At 50.1% G+C, this 16,449-nt stretch overlaps 20 non-coding genes and 1 pseudogene across 20 annotated transcripts; all 21 read right to left on the reverse strand.

Moving 5' to 3' along the window:
- Positions 1-96: 96 nt before the first annotated feature.
- Positions 97-287, reverse strand: LOC127139978 (U2 spliceosomal RNA). The gene has a single exon (XR_007810335.1). It is a non-coding gene; the product is annotated as a U2 spliceosomal RNA (small nuclear RNA).
- Positions 288-468: 181 nt separating this feature from the next.
- Positions 469-580, reverse strand: LOC127139986 (U5 spliceosomal RNA). The gene has a single exon (XR_007810342.1). It is a non-coding gene; the product is annotated as a U5 spliceosomal RNA (small nuclear RNA).
- A 371-nt stretch (positions 581-951) lies between these two features.
- On the reverse strand, positions 952-1,115 carry LOC127139976 (U1 spliceosomal RNA). The gene has a single exon (XR_007810333.1). It is a non-coding gene; the product is annotated as a U1 spliceosomal RNA (small nuclear RNA).
- A 564-nt stretch (positions 1,116-1,679) lies between these two features.
- On the reverse strand, positions 1,680-1,869 carry LOC127139984 (U2 spliceosomal RNA). The gene has a single exon (XR_007810341.1). It is a non-coding gene; the product is annotated as a U2 spliceosomal RNA (small nuclear RNA).
- A 180-nt stretch (positions 1,870-2,049) lies between these two features.
- LOC127139994 (U5 spliceosomal RNA) lies at positions 2,050-2,162 on the reverse strand. The gene has a single exon (XR_007810350.1). It is a non-coding gene; the product is annotated as a U5 spliceosomal RNA (small nuclear RNA).
- A 376-nt stretch (positions 2,163-2,538) lies between these two features.
- Positions 2,539-2,774, reverse strand: LOC127139985 (uncharacterized; annotated as a pseudogene).
- Positions 2,775-8,523: 5,749 nt separating this feature from the next.
- On the reverse strand, positions 8,524-8,635 carry LOC127139989 (U5 spliceosomal RNA). The gene has a single exon (XR_007810344.1). It is a non-coding gene; the product is annotated as a U5 spliceosomal RNA (small nuclear RNA).
- A 368-nt stretch (positions 8,636-9,003) lies between these two features.
- LOC127139988 (U1 spliceosomal RNA) lies at positions 9,004-9,167 on the reverse strand. Its single transcript, XR_007810343.1, has one exon. It is a non-coding gene; the product is annotated as a U1 spliceosomal RNA (small nuclear RNA).
- Positions 9,168-9,727: 560 nt separating this feature from the next.
- On the reverse strand, positions 9,728-9,918 carry LOC127139979 (U2 spliceosomal RNA). The gene has a single exon (XR_007810336.1). It is a non-coding gene; the product is annotated as a U2 spliceosomal RNA (small nuclear RNA).
- A 181-nt stretch (positions 9,919-10,099) lies between these two features.
- Positions 10,100-10,210, reverse strand: LOC127139993 (U5 spliceosomal RNA). The gene has a single exon (XR_007810349.1). It is a non-coding gene; the product is annotated as a U5 spliceosomal RNA (small nuclear RNA).
- A 371-nt stretch (positions 10,211-10,581) lies between these two features.
- Positions 10,582-10,745, reverse strand: LOC127139995 (U1 spliceosomal RNA). The gene has a single exon (XR_007810351.1). It is a non-coding gene; the product is annotated as a U1 spliceosomal RNA (small nuclear RNA).
- A 558-nt stretch (positions 10,746-11,303) lies between these two features.
- Positions 11,304-11,493, reverse strand: LOC127139983 (U2 spliceosomal RNA). Its single transcript, XR_007810340.1, has one exon. It is a non-coding gene; the product is annotated as a U2 spliceosomal RNA (small nuclear RNA).
- A 182-nt stretch (positions 11,494-11,675) lies between these two features.
- On the reverse strand, positions 11,676-11,787 carry LOC127139990 (U5 spliceosomal RNA). Its single transcript, XR_007810345.1, has one exon. It is a non-coding gene; the product is annotated as a U5 spliceosomal RNA (small nuclear RNA).
- Positions 11,788-12,156: 369 nt separating this feature from the next.
- On the reverse strand, positions 12,157-12,317 carry LOC127139977 (U1 spliceosomal RNA). Its single transcript, XR_007810334.1, has one exon. It is a non-coding gene; the product is annotated as a U1 spliceosomal RNA (small nuclear RNA).
- A 562-nt stretch (positions 12,318-12,879) lies between these two features.
- LOC127139981 (U2 spliceosomal RNA) lies at positions 12,880-13,071 on the reverse strand. Its single transcript, XR_007810338.1, has one exon. It is a non-coding gene; the product is annotated as a U2 spliceosomal RNA (small nuclear RNA).
- Positions 13,072-13,252: 181 nt separating this feature from the next.
- On the reverse strand, positions 13,253-13,364 carry LOC127139991 (U5 spliceosomal RNA). Its single transcript, XR_007810346.1, has one exon. It is a non-coding gene; the product is annotated as a U5 spliceosomal RNA (small nuclear RNA).
- Positions 13,365-13,731: 367 nt separating this feature from the next.
- On the reverse strand, positions 13,732-13,895 carry LOC127139996 (U1 spliceosomal RNA). The gene has a single exon (XR_007810352.1). It is a non-coding gene; the product is annotated as a U1 spliceosomal RNA (small nuclear RNA).
- A 561-nt stretch (positions 13,896-14,456) lies between these two features.
- LOC127139982 (U2 spliceosomal RNA) lies at positions 14,457-14,645 on the reverse strand. The gene has a single exon (XR_007810339.1). It is a non-coding gene; the product is annotated as a U2 spliceosomal RNA (small nuclear RNA).
- A 180-nt stretch (positions 14,646-14,825) lies between these two features.
- LOC127139992 (U5 spliceosomal RNA) lies at positions 14,826-14,937 on the reverse strand. Its single transcript, XR_007810347.1, has one exon. It is a non-coding gene; the product is annotated as a U5 spliceosomal RNA (small nuclear RNA).
- Positions 14,938-15,307: 370 nt separating this feature from the next.
- LOC127139997 (U1 spliceosomal RNA) lies at positions 15,308-15,471 on the reverse strand. Its single transcript, XR_007810353.1, has one exon. It is a non-coding gene; the product is annotated as a U1 spliceosomal RNA (small nuclear RNA).
- Positions 15,472-16,029: 558 nt separating this feature from the next.
- On the reverse strand, positions 16,030-16,220 carry LOC127139980 (U2 spliceosomal RNA). Its single transcript, XR_007810337.1, has one exon. It is a non-coding gene; the product is annotated as a U2 spliceosomal RNA (small nuclear RNA).
- Positions 16,221-16,449: the final 229 nt, after the last annotated feature.

Raw genomic sequence — 16,449 nt, forward strand, 5'->3', positions numbered from 1 at the left:
TTGTACCCTATCGATAAAGGAATGTGAGAAAAGCAAGGGACTCCCCTGGAAAAAACACCCCCCACAAAACTCTATAGTTACATTGCACGTTTCCAGAGAATGTGCACCGTACCTGGAGGTAATGCAATACCGGGTCGATGCGTGGAGTGGAAGGAGCAAGCCCCCGTTCCGGCTCCCTGATCCAAAAATCAATTTAATATATGGTCCCCGGGTAGGGGACGTATCAGATATTAAACTGATAAGAACAGATACTACACTTGATCTTAGCCAAAAGGCCGAGAAGCGATGAGTCCAAAGCGTTTCGTGTTCCGTCCAAGCTCTTGGCACGATCCTCTCTTGTCACGGTGCCCTGTTTTCAAGCCAGCCTAACAATGGCTGCTGCTTAGCACCCCCACCCAGTCTCCCCACTTTGCACCCCTGGTTCTTAGCGGAGACAGCCGTTTGACTTTTCACACACTCAAAGGGCTCAGCCTTACGGCCAAACCTACCAAAAATAGCTTAAACTCGTTGGCGTTCCTCTCCACGGAAGTCTTTAGTAAAAGGCGAAAGACTTGTGCGTTATGAAGAGAAACCAGAGTCAGTACGGCCTTCGCCTTGAGGGCAGCCGAGAACCCCAGTCGTCCCAGCCACCACCGTCACGGTAGGCCTCTCTTTGCGCCTGCCGCGTTCCAAATCCCAGATCGCACCCGTTACCCTGCCCCGTACTGTCACATGCGCTATCCAATGGGGTTTGCGGAGGGTTAGGCTTAGGCGGAAAGCCCCGCCTTTGGGGGGGCGGGGGCGGGGCTGGGGCATGTGTGCTTGTAACATACAGAAACGCCCACCAATCGTCACGGCCCGACAACAGCACCGACTCTGCAGTCGTAAAACTGGCATAGTTGGCAGCACGCTTTCACGCTTACGAGTAAAAGAAGCTACCCGGGACACCTTGTTTTCCTTTGACGTAGCGGTCAGGGGAGAGCGCGAACGCAGTCCCCCACTACCAGAAATTATGCAGTCGAGACTCCCACATTTGGGGAATTCGCAGGGGTCAGCGCAACCGGAGTGCAATGGCTGAGCCTCGCCCTGGGTGAACCACCTTCTTGATCATGGTATCTCCCCTGCCAGGTAAGTATGAGTTGGAGTTGTCAGAGACGGTGGGGTCGGTTCCAGACACAGCACCCTGGCTGATGGTGGCCACACTGCACAACAATGCCAGAGTTCGGCGACATCAGCATTAGCTGACCCTCATCTGAGGCTTGTCCCCGAGGCGTTGCAAGCACTATACTGCAGTTTGACAAAGTTGCGCGGTGCACAAACTTTGCTGGTTTTATTGACTTTTCTCACGGTCGGAGCTCGGCCCAGACAAACTGGAATGTGCCTGTTTTTTTTTCAAAAAACAGTAATGCATAAGCCGTGTATGCTCCCGTCTCTAAAGGTCTGTTGGACACGTTATCCCCTTATATAGAGAGAACTGCTTACTTTACCTTCTTTTCCAGCTGCAAAAGAGAGACGGTACACCCTGATCAACCTCCGGGGAAGGGAAAAATCAAGAGTGCACCACTAAGCGTACGACTCAGTAACCGCATCAGGGCTTTGAGCAACTTGTACCCTATCGATAAAGGAATGTGAGAAAAGCAAGGGACTCCCCTGGAAAAAACACCCCCACAAAACTCTATAGTTACATTGCACGTTTCCAGAGAATGTGCACCGTACCTGGAGGTAATGCAATACCGGGTCGATGCGTGGAGTGGAAGGAGCAAGCCCCCGTTCCGGCTCCCTGATCCAAAATCAATTTAATATATGGTCCCCGGGTAGGGGACGTATCAGATATTAAACTGATAAGAACAGATACTACACTTGATCTTAGCCAAAAGGCCGAGAAGCGATGAGTCCAAAGCGTTTCGTGTTCCGTCCAAGCTCTTGGCACGATCCTCTCTTGTCACGGTGCCCTGTTTTCAAGCCAGCCTAACAATGGCTGCTGCTTAGCACCCCACCCAGTCTCCCCACTTTGCACCCCTGGTTCTTAGCGGAGACAGCCGTTTGACTTTTCACACACTCAAAGGGCTCAGCCTTACGGCCAAACCTACCAAAAATAGCTTAAACTCGTTGGCGTTCCTCTCCACGGAAGTCTTTAGTAAAAGGCGAAAGACTTGTGCGTTAGTTTGCGCGGTGCACAAACTTTGCTGGTTTTATTGACTTTTCTCACCGGTCGGAGCTCGGCCCAGACAAACTGGAATGTGCCTGTTTTTTTCAAAAAACAGTAATGCATAAGCCGTGTATGCTCCGTCTCTAAAGGTCTGTTGGACACGTTATCCCCTTCTATAGAGGGGAACTGCTTACTTTACCTTCTTTTCCAGCTGCAAAAAGAGACGGTACACCCCTGATCAACCTCCGGGGAAGGGAAAAATCAAGAGTGCACACTAAGCGTACGACTCAGTAACTGCATCAGGGCTTTGAGCAACTTGTACCTATCGATAAAGGAATGTGAGAAAAGCAAGGGACTCCCTGGAAAAAACACCCCCCACAAAACTCTATAGTTACATTGCACGTTTCCAGAGAATGTGCACCGTACCTGGAGGTAATTGCAATACCGGGTCGATGCGTGGAGTGGAAGGAGCAAGCCCCCGTTCCGGCTCCCTGATCCAAAAATCAATTTAATATATGGTCCCCGGGTAGGGGGACGTATCAGATATTAAACTGATAAGAACAGATTTTTTTTTTTTTTTTTTTCTTTCTCTTATTGATACTCATTTCCATTTTCCATAGAAAACTTTTGCATAATTAAAAAAAATACACCCTACATCAAAAATACAACTTGTCAACAATTGTGGATAATCTGTAAAATCATAGTTAAGACAATGAAAACAGTACTTTAAGAGGTTTTACAGATTAAAAAAAAAAAACCAACAAAGTTGTAAAGGAATATTTTAAAAGGGAGTGTATTTGTTAAAAGGGTTCTCTTGTGCAGGAGCAGGGTGAGTCCCTACCCAGGGTTACTCACTCCGCTCCTCCAAACAGTAAGTCTCTCAGGATCCTGTCCTGGTGCTCATAGGAGATCCCCGCCCTCTCGCTCCTTCCCACCTTCCTCTCCCGGAGAGCCAGGCCGCCGCTGCTTTGACCTTTTCCCGTGTAGCTCCGGCTCCTTCGTCCGAATGGGCACAGAGGCGATTCTTCTTTGTGGCTGTGTCCTAGGCCTGCCGCCTGCAGCTTCGGCCACTTGGACCGTCGCTGCGGCCATCCGGATCACAGCCACGGGGGGCATCTGCATGTGCTTCCTTACCAGCAAGTTTCTGGAGGTCCACATGGCGTCTTTGATGGCGGCCAGGGTGAGCCACTGCTTGGCAAAGTCGTCTTTTTTGATTGCTTCCTGGCTCACCCCATAGAGCACCAGCTGTGCTGTAAGGACCTCCCTTGCTGGCAAGTACGGGAATTGTAAGGAGCCGGCCATTGCCCACTGGTCTACGGCAGCGCTGCACTCCCAGAGCAGATGCCTCACCGACTCAGGCGCACCACAACCAGGTCGAGGTTGAGAGCGCCGACATGCCCCGGGAGTGCATGACGGACCTGACCGGGAGGATCTCGTGAGCCACCATCCATGACAGGTCCCGGAGTCTGTTTGGAAGAGCGGGGTGGTTGACGTTGCGCCAAACTGTTGAGGGCTGGCCTAATGGAAGCCCGCGCACTGGACTCACTGGTTCCTGCTCCTGCACAACAGAAATCAACACACGGTGATTGGCTAAAACTTGCAGCTCCTCCTGCTCCAGGTTAAAATGCTTTAAAAACTTCTGAATAAAAGCATAGGCTGGTGGCAGGTTAAAGGACACAGGTACTTTAAGATCAGTGGGTAAAATCTTCAGTCTTTTGAGATAAGAACCCATCCAGAATCGTGTCATTGCTGTGGTCTTAGGGTTTCTGGATGGGTCTGTAGCATATTTCACGTATAGCGCGACGTATCGGCTTCCTAAAAACAAGTGTAGGTCAGGTACTCCTTTTCCCCCTTTTTCTTTTGGCCTCCTCATCACGTCTCTCCTCAGTCTTTCCCACTTGGAGCCCCACAAAAAGTAAAAGATGGCTCGGTCAAGATCTAAAAGCACTCTCCTAGGAGGGATAAAAACGGAACTGATCAGTAAAAGCAAGGGTAAAATCACTGCTTTGATGATTAAAACCTTCCCTTCAATGGTCAGTCCTCTAAGTCCCCAGTATCCTAGTCTTTGCCTTACTTTTCCTACCACGTCTGGCCAATTTGTTTTCCCTCCCCCCTCCTTGTCAAATTTGACCCCCAGTATTCTCTGGTCAGTCTGTGTCACAGTCAGGGGGAGTCCTGTCATTTCAGTCGCCGTCCATGGCCCATAAAGTTGGGCTTGGGTCTTGCCTCTGTTGAGTTTTGACCCAGAGGCCCATCCAAACCAGTCAGTCAAGTCCAGCGTCCTGTTGACAGATAAAAGGTCGGTGCATAAAACGTTCACGTCGTCCATGTATAAAACGCATTTAGTCTGAAGTCCCCCGCTCCCTGGGATTCCGATCCCATTGATTCGTTGGTCCCTTCTCAAGATCTGCGCCAGAGGTTCTATACAGATGACATAGAGGAGGGCAGATAACGGACAGCCCTGACGAACACCGCAGTTAATATCCACTGCTTTTGTCAGGTGCCCGTTAATAACAAATCTGCTGGTGATGCTCCGGTACAGCAATCCCACCCAAGCTATAAACCTTTCTGGAAATCCCATTTTTTGCAGTACCCGAAAGAGGTACTGGTGCGAGACCCGATCGAAGGCTTTTTCAAAATCTAAATTTAGTACTATTAGCCTGATGTTTCTGTCTCTCGCGTAACAGATGGTGTCTCGGATCAGTACGAGGCTGTCGGTGATCTTCCTCCCCGGAATGGCGCAGGCTTGATCTGGGTGAATCACCTCTTCTAAAAATCCAGACATACGTGAGGCTAAAAGTTTGCAGTCAAAGTTTAAAAGAGTGATAGGTCTCCAGTTCTTCAAATCAGTCTTATCTTTGGCCTTGTGAAGGAGAGTCACTATCCCTATTCTAAAACTGTCAGGAAGTCGGTCTAGTCGTTCAAAACCCATAAAAACAGCAAGCAAATCAGGTGCTAAAATGTCCCAAAATGTCAAATAAAATTCCAGGGGAAGTCCATCTTGTCCTGGGGACTTCCCCTTCTTAAAACCTGTGATGCATTTATTTAACTCTAAAATCGTAAAATCTTGGGTTAAAAGCACGCTGCTTTCTACTGTCCCGGTAATGAGTTTAAAACTTCTGTCATGGTGTCTTTTTCAATAGGTTTCCTTTGGTACAATTTTTCATAGTAGTTTTCAACAACTTGTTTAATTTCTTCTATTGTTTCTACTGTGCACCCATTTTCTTTTGTTAGTTTACAAACCGTTCCCCTTTTATTTATGATTTTCTTAAAAAAATACCTTGTGCACTTTTCCCCCTCTTCAATTTCTTGTTCCCTGCTTCTTAAAATGACACCTTTACTTTTGGTTTCTGCTAAAACCGACATCTCTGTTTTGACTTGTTTTATTTCCTCACTAAAATCCATTCCGCATTGTTGTAGTTTAAAATAGCGTTGTAGTCGTTTCTGCAGTCCCATCATGCGTCTATTTTCCCTACTCTTTTTTCTCTTCCCTGCCTGTCTAAAAAAAGTCTGGGTCTTTTCCTTCACCATTTCCCACCAGTGTGCGCATGTGTCGTAAAAGTCTTGAAGGGTCTGCCACTCTCTGTACTGCTCCCTGTATTGGTTGACTAAAACCTGGTCTTCTAAAAGGGAGCAGTTGAGTTTCCACAGACCACTTCCTGATGTCACACCCGAAGAGAGCGAAAGGGTGCAGGAAAGCATCAGGTGATCGGAAAAGAAAACAGGGGTCAATCTAGCATCGGTTGGTGGGCAGTCCCGTGTAAAAATATAGTCTATGCGAGAGGCTCTGGTGCCATCACCACTGAACCAGGTGAAGCCCTCCTCTCTAGGATGCATGGTTTTAAAACAGTCCTGAATTTTAAAATCCCTGCATATGCCCTGTAGTAAAAGTGATGCTTTATCAACTTTAAAATCTTGCCCTCCTCTTTTCCTGTCTTTCCTGCTTAAAATACAATTAAAATCACCCCCTACAACTAAAGGTTCCCTACCTAGCATGTGGAACTGCAGTTCTTCTAAAAGGTCATACCTGTCATTCCTGTCATTAAAGCCATAAATATTTAAGAGATTAAAATCCCTTCTCCTAAAAGTCAAGTGTGCTAAAAGTGCCCGACCATTTCTCACCACAGTGCTGCCCTTCACCAGAACCTTAGGATTTTTGATTAAAATGGCCACTCCATCATTTTTGTTGTAATTTGATCCACTCCATATTGATGTATATGGCCACAACTCCTCCCACTGTCTGTAGTGTTTTAAAAACGGAATGCCACATTCCTGTATTAAAAACACATCTGACTTAAAGGAAACAAGATAGGATAAAATACTCTGGGCTCTAACTCGCGACTTCACACTTCTCACATTGACGGTTGAGAAGGTGAGAGTCATGAGTATGGTTAAAAACAACAGGTATGAAATTTTAAAAGGACTATACAAGGAATTTCAGAGATAAAATGGCAGTCAGATAATCTGCTGTGAATGGAGCTCTTCCTTCACTCTTACAGGTGAAGAGTAAGGGGGTTTAGCTCCAGTCCCCGGATGGACTCTGGGGGTTGGTCTAGGCTGCAACCTTGCATTTAGTTTTGAGTCCTTAGGGGTTGATTGCAGAGCTATTGTTAAAAATGAGACCTCATTTGGTGAATCGGAGGGGAAGACTCTGGGCTCCTCCACAGATGAACTGTCTGAGAGAGTCCCAACTCTTCCCCTCTTCTCTGAGAATACAGGAGACTCAGAGGACAATTCTGATGCCAGCCTCTTTGTTTGCTGGGCGTTGGGGGGGAGGCATCCTCGCTATCAGTCTGCAATTGGCCTTCCTCATTATCTGAACTAGCTCCGCCCTCTACCTGCATTGCCCCATCCTCTCCAGAACTCTCTGTTGATGGGGCTGTTGCAGGCCCCTCCCTTTCTCCCGCCTCATCTGATTCCACTCCTCCAATCACAGGATTTGGCGGGAGATTTGAATTTTCCGGCCCAGCCTCTTCAATTAGCTCTCTAACTGCCTGGCCTGGTCCACCATTTTGCCCACTTGCTTTTGCTGCCTTTACTTTGTTGGCAAAAGATTTGGGGCAATCTCTGAAGAGGTGGTTTGATTCTCCACATAGATTGCATTTTCTGCCATTGGTGCACTCCTCAAAGGTGTGCCCAATTTCTCTGCATTTCCCACAGACAGTCTGCTGACAAGCTTCGGCCAGGTGCCCGTGCTCACCACACTTGCGGCAGAGCTTGGGCTGACCCTGGTAATGGATGTAGCCCCTGTTTTCTCCCAGAACTATCATGGATGGCAGATGTTTTAGGCCTTGGAAGCCCTGGGGGTCCTGCCATTGTTGAATGGGGACCCTCCAAGCGCAGTTCCAAATGCCATCCTCATCTCTCACTTTGGTAGCCTGGCCTTTAACAGTGCAATATCTTCCCAGCCACAAACAAATGTCCTCTGCATTCACTGTTTCATTGAACATTCTGACAATAACCGTTTTTAAGGCATTGTCAGTCAGTTTCTCCACACTGAAGGCAGAAAACTGGGGTTTAACATTTTCAAAACGTGTCCAAAACTCTCTTAGCAGAGCTGCTGAACGGAAACTCACATCAAAGCCTTTACCAAAAGGCAAGGTCAGTATACAGTTCAGATCATTTGGTGTGAAACCCAAGGCTTTTTGGACTAGCTTCCTGGAGAAGTCCAGTCTGGACATCCCCAGGAGTTTACCCTCTCTCTCCACAAAATTTAAACGAACGCTGTGGTGCCTCCGCATGCCGGCATGGGTGGCCGACATGATGGAGGCACCACAAGCTAAAAAAGTGCTGAAAACAATAAAACCAGTAAAAGATCAATCCGACAAGTAAGAATAATGAAAAACAATAAATAACACAAGAGACAAAGAGTACTTACCTGATCGGCCTGGTCAAGATGTTACAACCTGCAGAGAACAGGTAAAATAGCTCTCTCAGCCAATGAATTCCTATTTGTTAAAGATTTTCAATTACTGGAAAATTGAAATGCTTTAAACAAGGAACATTTAGAAATATCCTCCCAAGCACTGATAAAACCGATGCCACGACAGACAAGTATTTTAACCACCAACAGGAGGCGATCGCAGTCTTAGCCAAAAGACCGAGAAGCGTTTCCAGAGAACGTGCACCGTACCTGAGGTACGGGTCGATGCGTCAACTGGCCAGCGTATCAGATATTAAACCAGAGATCTTAGCCAAAAGGCCGAGAAGCGATGAGTCCAAAGCGTTTCGTGTTCCGTCCAAGCTCTTGGCACGATCCTCTCTTGTCACGGTGCCCTGTTTTCAAGCCAGCCTAACAATGGCTGCTGCTTAGCACCCCCACCCAGTCTCCCCACTTTGCACCCCTGGTTCTTAGCGGAGACAGCCGTTTGACTTTTCACACACTCAAAGGGCTCAGCCTTACGGCCAAACCTACCAAAAATAGCTTAAACTCGTTGGCGTTCCTCTCCACGGAAGTCTTTAGTAAAAGGCGAAAGACTTGTGCGTTATGAAGAGAAACCAGAGTCAGTACGGCCTTCGCCTTGAGGGCAGCCGAGAACCCCAGTCGTCCCAGCCACCACCGTCACGGTAGGCCTCTCTTTGCGCCTGCCGCGTTCCAAATCCCAGATCGCACCCGTCAGCTACCCTGCCCCGTACTGTCACATGCGCTATCCAATGGGGTTTGCGGAGGGTTAGGCTTAGGCGGAAAGCCCCGCCTTTGGGGGCGGGGGCGGGGGCATGTGTGCTTGTAACATACAGAAACGCCCACCAATCGTCACGGCCCGACAACAGCACCGACTCTGCAGTCGTAAAACTGGCATAGTTGGCAGCACGCTTTCACGCTTACGAGTAAAAGAAGCTACCCGGGACACCTTGTTTTCCTTTGACGTAGCGGTCAGGGGAGAGCGCGAACGCAGTCCCCCACTACCAGAAATTATGCAGTCGAGACTCCCACATTTGGGGAATTCGCAGGGGTCAGCGCAACCGGAGTGCAATGGCTGAGCCTCGCCCTGGGTGAACCACCTTCTTGATCATGGTATCTCCCCTGCCAGGTAAGTATGAGTTGGAGTTGTCAGAGACGGTGGGGTCGGTTCCAGACACAGCACCCTGGCTGATGGTGGCCACACTGCACAATGCCAGAGTTCGGCGACATCAGCATTAGCTGACCCTCATCTGAGGCTTGTCCCGAGGCGTTGCAAGCACTATACTGCAGTTTGACAAAGTTGCGCGGTGCACAAACTTTGCTGGTTTTATTGACTTTTCTCACCGGTCGGAGCTCGGCCCAGACAAACTGGAATGTGCCTGTTTTTTTTCAAAAAACAGTAATGCATAAGCCGTGTATGCTCCCGTCTCTAAAGGTCTGTTGGACACGTTATCCCCTTATATAGAGGGAACTGCTTACTTTACCTTCTTTTCCAGCTGCAAAAGAGAGACGGTACACCCTGATCAACCTCCGGGGAAGGGAAAAATCAAGAGTGCACCACTAAGCGTACGACTCAGTAACCGCATCAGGGCTTTGAGCAACTTGTACCCTATCGATAAAGGAATGTGAGAAAAGCAAGGGACTCCCCTGGAAAAAACACCCCCACAAAACTCTATAGTTACATTGCACGTTTCCAGAGAATGTGCACCGTACCTGGAGGTAATGCAATACCGGGTCGATGCGTGGAGTGGAAGGAGCAAGCCCCCGTTCCGGCTCCCTGATCCAAAAATCAATTTAATATATGGTCCCCGGGTAGGGGACGTATCAGATATTAAACTGATAAGAACAGATACTACACTTGATCTTAGCCAAAAGGCCGAGAAGCGATGAGTCCAAAGCGTTTCGTGTTCCGTCCAAGCTCTTGGCACGATCCTCTCTTGTCACGGTGCCCTGTTTTCAAGCCAGCCTAACAATGGCTGCTGCTTAGCACCCCCACCCAGTCTCCCCACTTTGCACCCCTGGTTCTTAGCGGAGACAGCCGTTTGACTTTTCACACACTCAAAGGGCTCAGCCTTACGGCCAAACCTACCAAAAATAGCTTAAACTCGTTGGCGTTCTCTCCACGGAAGTCTTTAGTAAAAGGCGAAAGACTTGTGCGTTATGAAGAGAAACCAGAGTCAGTACGGCCTTCGCCTTGAGGGCAGCCGAGAACCCCAGTCGTCCCAGCCACCACCGTCACGGTAGGCCTCTCTTTGCGCCTGCCGCGTTCCAAATCCCAGATCGCACCCGTCAGCTACCCTGCCCCGTACTGTCACATGCGCTATCCAATGGGGTTTGCGGAGGGTTAGGCTTAGGCGGAAAGCCCCGCCTTTGGGGGCGGGGCGGGGGGGGGCATGTGTGCTTGTAACATACAGAAACGCCCACCAATCGTCACGGCCCGACAACAGCACCGACTCTGCAGTCGTAAAACTGGCATAGTTGGCAGCACGCTTTCACGCTTACGAGTAAAAGAAGCTACCCGGGACACCTTGTTTTCCTTTGACGTAGCGGTCAGGGGAGAGCGCGAACGCAGTCCCCCACTACCAGAAATTATGCAGTCGAGACTCCCACATTTGGGGAATTCGCAGGGGTCAGCGCAACCGGAGTGCAATGGCTGAGCCTCGCCCTGGGTGAACCACCTTCTTGATCATGGTATCTCCCCTGCCAGGTAAGTATGAGTTGGAGTTGTCAGAGACGGTGGGGTCGGTTCCAGACACAGCACCCTGGCTGATGGTGGCCACTGCACAATGCCAGAGTTCGGCGACATCAGCATTAGCTGACCCTCATCTGAGGCTTGTCCCCGAGGCGTTGCAAGCACTATACTGCAGTTTGACAAAGTTGCGCGGTGCACAAACTTTGCTGGTTTTATTGACTTTTCTCACCGGTCGGAGCTCGGCCCAGACAAACTGGAATGTGCCTGTTTTTTTTCAAAAAACAGTAATGCATAAGCCGTGTATGCTCCCGTCTCTAAAGGTCTGTTGGACACGTTATCCCCTTCTATAGAGGGAACTGCTTACTTTACCTTCTTTTCCAGCTGCAAAAGAGAGACGGTACACCCTGATCAACCTCCGGGGAAGGGAAAAATCAAGAGTGCACCACTAAGCGTACGACTCAGTAACCGCATCAGGGCTTTGAGCAACTTGTACCCTATCGATAAAGGAATGTGAGAAAAGCAAGGGACTCCCCTGGAAAAAACCCCCCACAAAACTCTATAGTTACATTGCACGTTTCCAGAGAATGTGCACCGTACCTGGAGGTAATGCAATACCGGGTCGATGCGTGGAGTGGAAGGAGCAAGCCCCCGTTCCGGCTCCCTGATCCAAAAATCAATTTAATATATGGTCCCGGGTAGGGGACGTATCAGATATTAAACTGATAAGAACAGATACTACACTTGATCTTAGCCAAAAGGCCGAGAAGCGATGAGTCCAAAGCGTTTCGTGTTCCGTCCAAGCTCTTGGCACGATCCTCTCTTGTCACGGTGCCCTGTTTTCAAGCCAGCCTAACAATGGCTGCTGCTTAGCACCCCCACCCAGTCTCCCCCACTTTGCACCCCTGGTTCTTAGCGGAGACAGCCGTTTGACTTTTCACACACTCAAAGGGCTCAGCCTTACGGCCAAACCTACCAAAAATAGCTTAAACTCGTTGGCGTTCCTCTCCACGGAAGTCTTTAGTAAAAGGCGAAAGACTTGTGCGTTATGAAGAGAAACCAGAGTCAGTACGGCCTTCGCCTTGAGGCAGCCGAGAACCCCAGTCGTCCCAGCCACCACCGTCACGGTAGGCCTCTCTTTGCGCCTGCCGCGTTCCAAATCCCAGATCGCACCCGTCAGCTACCCTGCCCCGTACTGTCACATGCGCTATCCAATGGGGTTTGCGGAGGGTTAGGCTTAGGCGGAAAGCCCCGCCTTTGGGGGCGGGGGGGGTGGGGCATGTGTGCTTGTAACATACAGAAACGCCCACCAATCGTCACGGCCCGACAACAGCACCGACTCTGCAGTCGTAAAACTGGCATAGTTGGCAGCACGCTTTCACGCTTACGAGTAAAAGAAGCTACCCGGGACACCTTGTTTTCCTTTGACGTAGCGGTCAGGGGAGAGCGCGAACGCAGTCCCCCTACCAGAAATTATGCAGTCGAGACTCCACATTTGGGGAATTCGCAGGGGTCAGCGCAACCGGAGTGCAATGGCTGAGCCTCGCCCTGGGTGAACCACCTTCTTGATCATGGTATCTCCCCTGCCAGGTAAGTATGAGTTGGAGTTGTCAGAGACGGTGGGGTCGGTTCCAGACACAGCACCCTGGCTGATGGTGGCCACACTGCACAATGCCAGAGTTCGGCGACATCAGCATTAGCTGACCCTCATCTGAGGCTTGTCCCCGAGGCGTTGCAAGCACTATACTGCAGTTTGACAAAGTTGCGCGGTGCACAAACTTTGCTGGTTTTATTGACTTTTCTCACCGGTCGGAGCTCGGCCAGACAAACTGGAATGTGCCTGTTTTTTTTTCAAAAAACAGTAATGCATAAGCCGTGTATGCTCCCGTCTCTAAAGGTCTGTTGGACACGTTATCCCCTTATATAGAGAGAACTGCTTACTTTACCTTCTTTTCCAGCTGCAAAAGAGAGACGGTACACCCTGATCAACCTCCGGGGAAGGGAAAAATCAAGAGTGCACCACTAAGCGTACGACTCAGTAACCGCATCAGGGCTTTGAGCAACTTGTACCCTATCGATAAAGGAATGTGAGAAAAGCAAGGGACTCCCCTGGAAAAAACACCCCCCACAAAACTCTATAGTTACATTGCACGTTTCCAGAGAATGTGCACCGTACCTGGAGGTAATGCAATACCGGGTCGATGCGTGGAGTGGAAGGAGCAAGCCCCCGTTCCGGCTCCCTGATCCAAAAATCAATTTAATATATGGTCCCCGGGTAGGGGACGTATCAGATATTAAACTGATAAGAACAGATACTACACTTGATCTTAGCCAAAAGGCCGGAGAAGCGATGAGTCCAAAGCGTTTCGTGTTCCGTCCAAGCTCTTGGCACGATCCTCTCTTGTCACGGTGCCCTGTTTTCAAGCCAGCCTAACAATGGCTGCTGCTTAGCACCCCCACCCAGTCTCCCCACTTTGCACCCCTGGTTCTTAGCGGAGACAGCCGTTTGACTTTTCACACACTCAAAGGGCTCAGCCTTACGGCCAAACCTACCAAAAATAGCTTAAACTCGTTGGCGTTCCTCTCCACGGAAGTCTTTAGTAAAAGGCGAAAGACTTGTGCGTTATGAAGAGAAACCAGAGTCAGTACGGCCTTCGCCTTGAGGGCAGCCGAGAACCCCAGTCGTCCCAGCCACCACCGTCACGGTAGGCCTCTCTTTGCGCCTGCCGCGTTCCAAATCCCAGATCGCACCCGTCAGCTACCCTGCCCCGTACTGTCACATGCGCTATCCAATGGGGTTTGCGGAGGGTTAGGCTTAGGCGGAAAGCCCCGCCTTTGGGGGCGGGGGCGGGGGCTGGGGCATGTGTGCTTGTAACATACAGAAACGCCCACCAATCGTCACGGCCCGACAACAGCACCGACTCTGCAGTCGTAAAACTGGCATAGTTGGCAGCAACGCTTACGAGTAAAAGAAGCTACCCGGGACACCTTGTTTTCCTTTGACGTAGCGGTCAGGGGAGAGCGCGAACGCAGTCCCCCACTACCAGAAATTATGCAGTCGAGACTCCCACATTTGGGGAATTCGCAGGGGTCAGCGCAACCGGAGTGCAATGGCTGAGCCTCGCCCTGGGTGAACCACCTTCTTGATCATGGTATCTCCCCTGCCAGGTAAGTATGAGTTGGAGTTGTCAGAGACGGTGGGGTCGGTTCCAGACACAGCACCCTGGCTGATGGTGGCCACACTGCACAATGCCAGAGTTCGGCGACATCAGCATTAGCTGACCCTCATCTGAGGCTTGTCCCGAGGCGTTGCAAGCACTATACTGCAGTTTGACAAAGTTGCGCGGTGCACAAACTTTGCTGGTTTTATTGACTTTTCTCACCGGTCGGAGCTCGGCCCAGACAAACTGGAATGTGCCTGTTTTTTTTCAAAAAAACAGTAATGCATAAGCCGTGTATGCTCCCGTCTCTAAAGGTCTGTTGGACACGTTATCCCCTTATATAGAGGGAACTGCTTACTTTACCTTCTTTTCCAGCTGCAAAAGAGAGACGGTACACCCTGATCAACCTCCGGGGAAGGGAAAAATCAAGAGTGCACCACTAAGCGTACGACTCAGTAACCGCATCAGGGCTTTGAGCAACTTGTACCCTATCGATAAAGGAATGTGAGAAAAGCAAGGGACTCCCCTGGAAAAAACACCCCCACAAAACTCTATAGTTACATTGCACGTTTCCAGAGAATGTGCACCGTACCTGGAGGTAATGCAATACCGGGTCGATGCGTGGAGTGGAAGGAGCAAGCCCCCGTTCCGGCTCCCTGATCCAAAAATCAATTTAATATATGGTCCCCGGTAGGGACGTATCAGATATTAAACTGATAAGAACAGATACTACACTTGATCTTAGCCAAAAGGCCGAGAAGCGATGAGTCCAAAGCGTTTCGTGTTCCGTCCAAGCTCTTGGCACGATCCTCTCTTGTCACGGTGCCCTGTTTTCAAGCCAGCCTAACAATGGCTGCTGCTTAGCACCCCCACCAGTCTCCCCACTTTGCACCCCTGGTTCTTAGCGGAGACAGCCGTTTGACTTTTCACACACTCAAAGGGCTCAGCCTTACGGCCAAACCTACCAAAAATAGCTTAAACTCGTTGGCGTTCCTCTCCACGGAAGTCTTTAGTAAAAGGCGAAAGACTTGTGCGTTATGAAGAGAAACCAGAGTCAGTACGGCCTTCGCCTTGAGGGCAGCCGAGAACCCCAGTCGTCCCAGCCACCACCGTCACGGTAGGCCTCTCTTTGCGCCTGCCGCGTTCCAAATCCCAGATCGCACCCGTCAGCTACCCTGCCCCGTACTGTCACATGCGCTATCCAATGGGGTTTGCGGAGGGTTAGGCTTAGGCGGAAAGCCCCGCCTTTGGGGGGCGGGGGCTGGGGCATGTGTGCTTGTAACATACAGAAACGCCCACCAATCGTCACGGCCCCGACAACAGCACCGACTCTGCAGTCGTAAAACTGGCATAGTTGGCAGCACGCTTTCACGCTTACGAGTAAAAGAAGCTACCCGGGACACCTTGTTTTCCTTTGACGTAGCGGTCAGGGGAGAGCGCGAACGCAGTCCCCCACTACCAGAAATTATGCAGTCGAGACTCCCACATTTGGGGAATTCGCAGGGGTCAGCGCAACCGGAGTGCAATGGCTGAGCCTCGCCCTGGGTGAACCACCTTCTTGATCATGGTATCTCCCCTGCCAGGTAAGTATGAGTTGGAGTTGTCAGAGACGGTGGGTCGGTTCCAGACACAGCACCCTGGCTGATGGTGGCCACACTGCACAATGCCAGAGTTCGGCGACATCAGCATTAGCTGACCCTCATCTGAGGCTTGTCCCCGAGGCGTTGCAAGCACTATACTGCAGTTTGACAAAGTTGCGCGGTGCACAAACTTTGCTGGTTTTATTGACTTTTCTCACCGGTCGGAGCTCGGCCCAGACAAACTGGAATGTGCCTGTTTTTTTCAAAAAACAGTAATGCATAAGCCGTGTATGCTCCCGTCTCTAAAGGTCTGTTGGACACGTTATCCCCTTCTATAGAGGGAACTGCTTACTTTACCTTCTTTTCCAGCTGCAAAAGAGAGACGGTACACCCTGATCAACCTCCGGGAAGGGAAAAATCAAGAGTGCACCACTAAGCGTACGACTCAGTAACCGCATCAGGGCTTTGAGCAACTTGTACCCTATCGATAAAGGAATGTGAGAAAAGCAAGGACTCCCCTGGAAAAAACACCCCCCACAAAACTCTATAGTTACATTGCACGTTTCCAGAGAATGTGCACCGTACCTGGAGGTAATGCAATACCGGGTCGATGCGTGGAGTGGAAGGAGCAAGCCCCCGTTCCGGCTCCCTGATCCAAAAATCAATTTAATATATGGTCCCCGGGTAGGGGACGTATCAGATATTAAACTGATAAGAACAGATACTACACTTGATCTTAGCCAAAAGGCCGAGAAGCGATGAGTCCAAAGCGTTTCGTGTTCCGTCCAAGCTCTTGGCACGATCCTCTCTTGTCACGGTGCCCTGTTTTCAAGCCAGCCTAACAATGGCTGCTGCTTAGCACCCCCACCCAGTCTCCCCACTTTGCACCCCTGGTTCTTAGCGGAGACAGCCGTTTGACTTTTCACACACTCAAAGGGCTCAGCCTTACGGCCAAACCTACCAAAAATAGCTTAAACTCGTTGGCGTTC

This window comes from Lates calcarifer, unplaced genomic scaffold (assembly GCF_001640805.2).
Source record: "Lates calcarifer isolate ASB-BC8 unplaced genomic scaffold, TLL_Latcal_v3 _unitig_2298_quiver_3311, whole genome shotgun sequence".
NCBI classification, from domain to species: domain Eukaryota; kingdom Metazoa; phylum Chordata; class Actinopteri; family Centropomidae; genus Lates; species Lates calcarifer.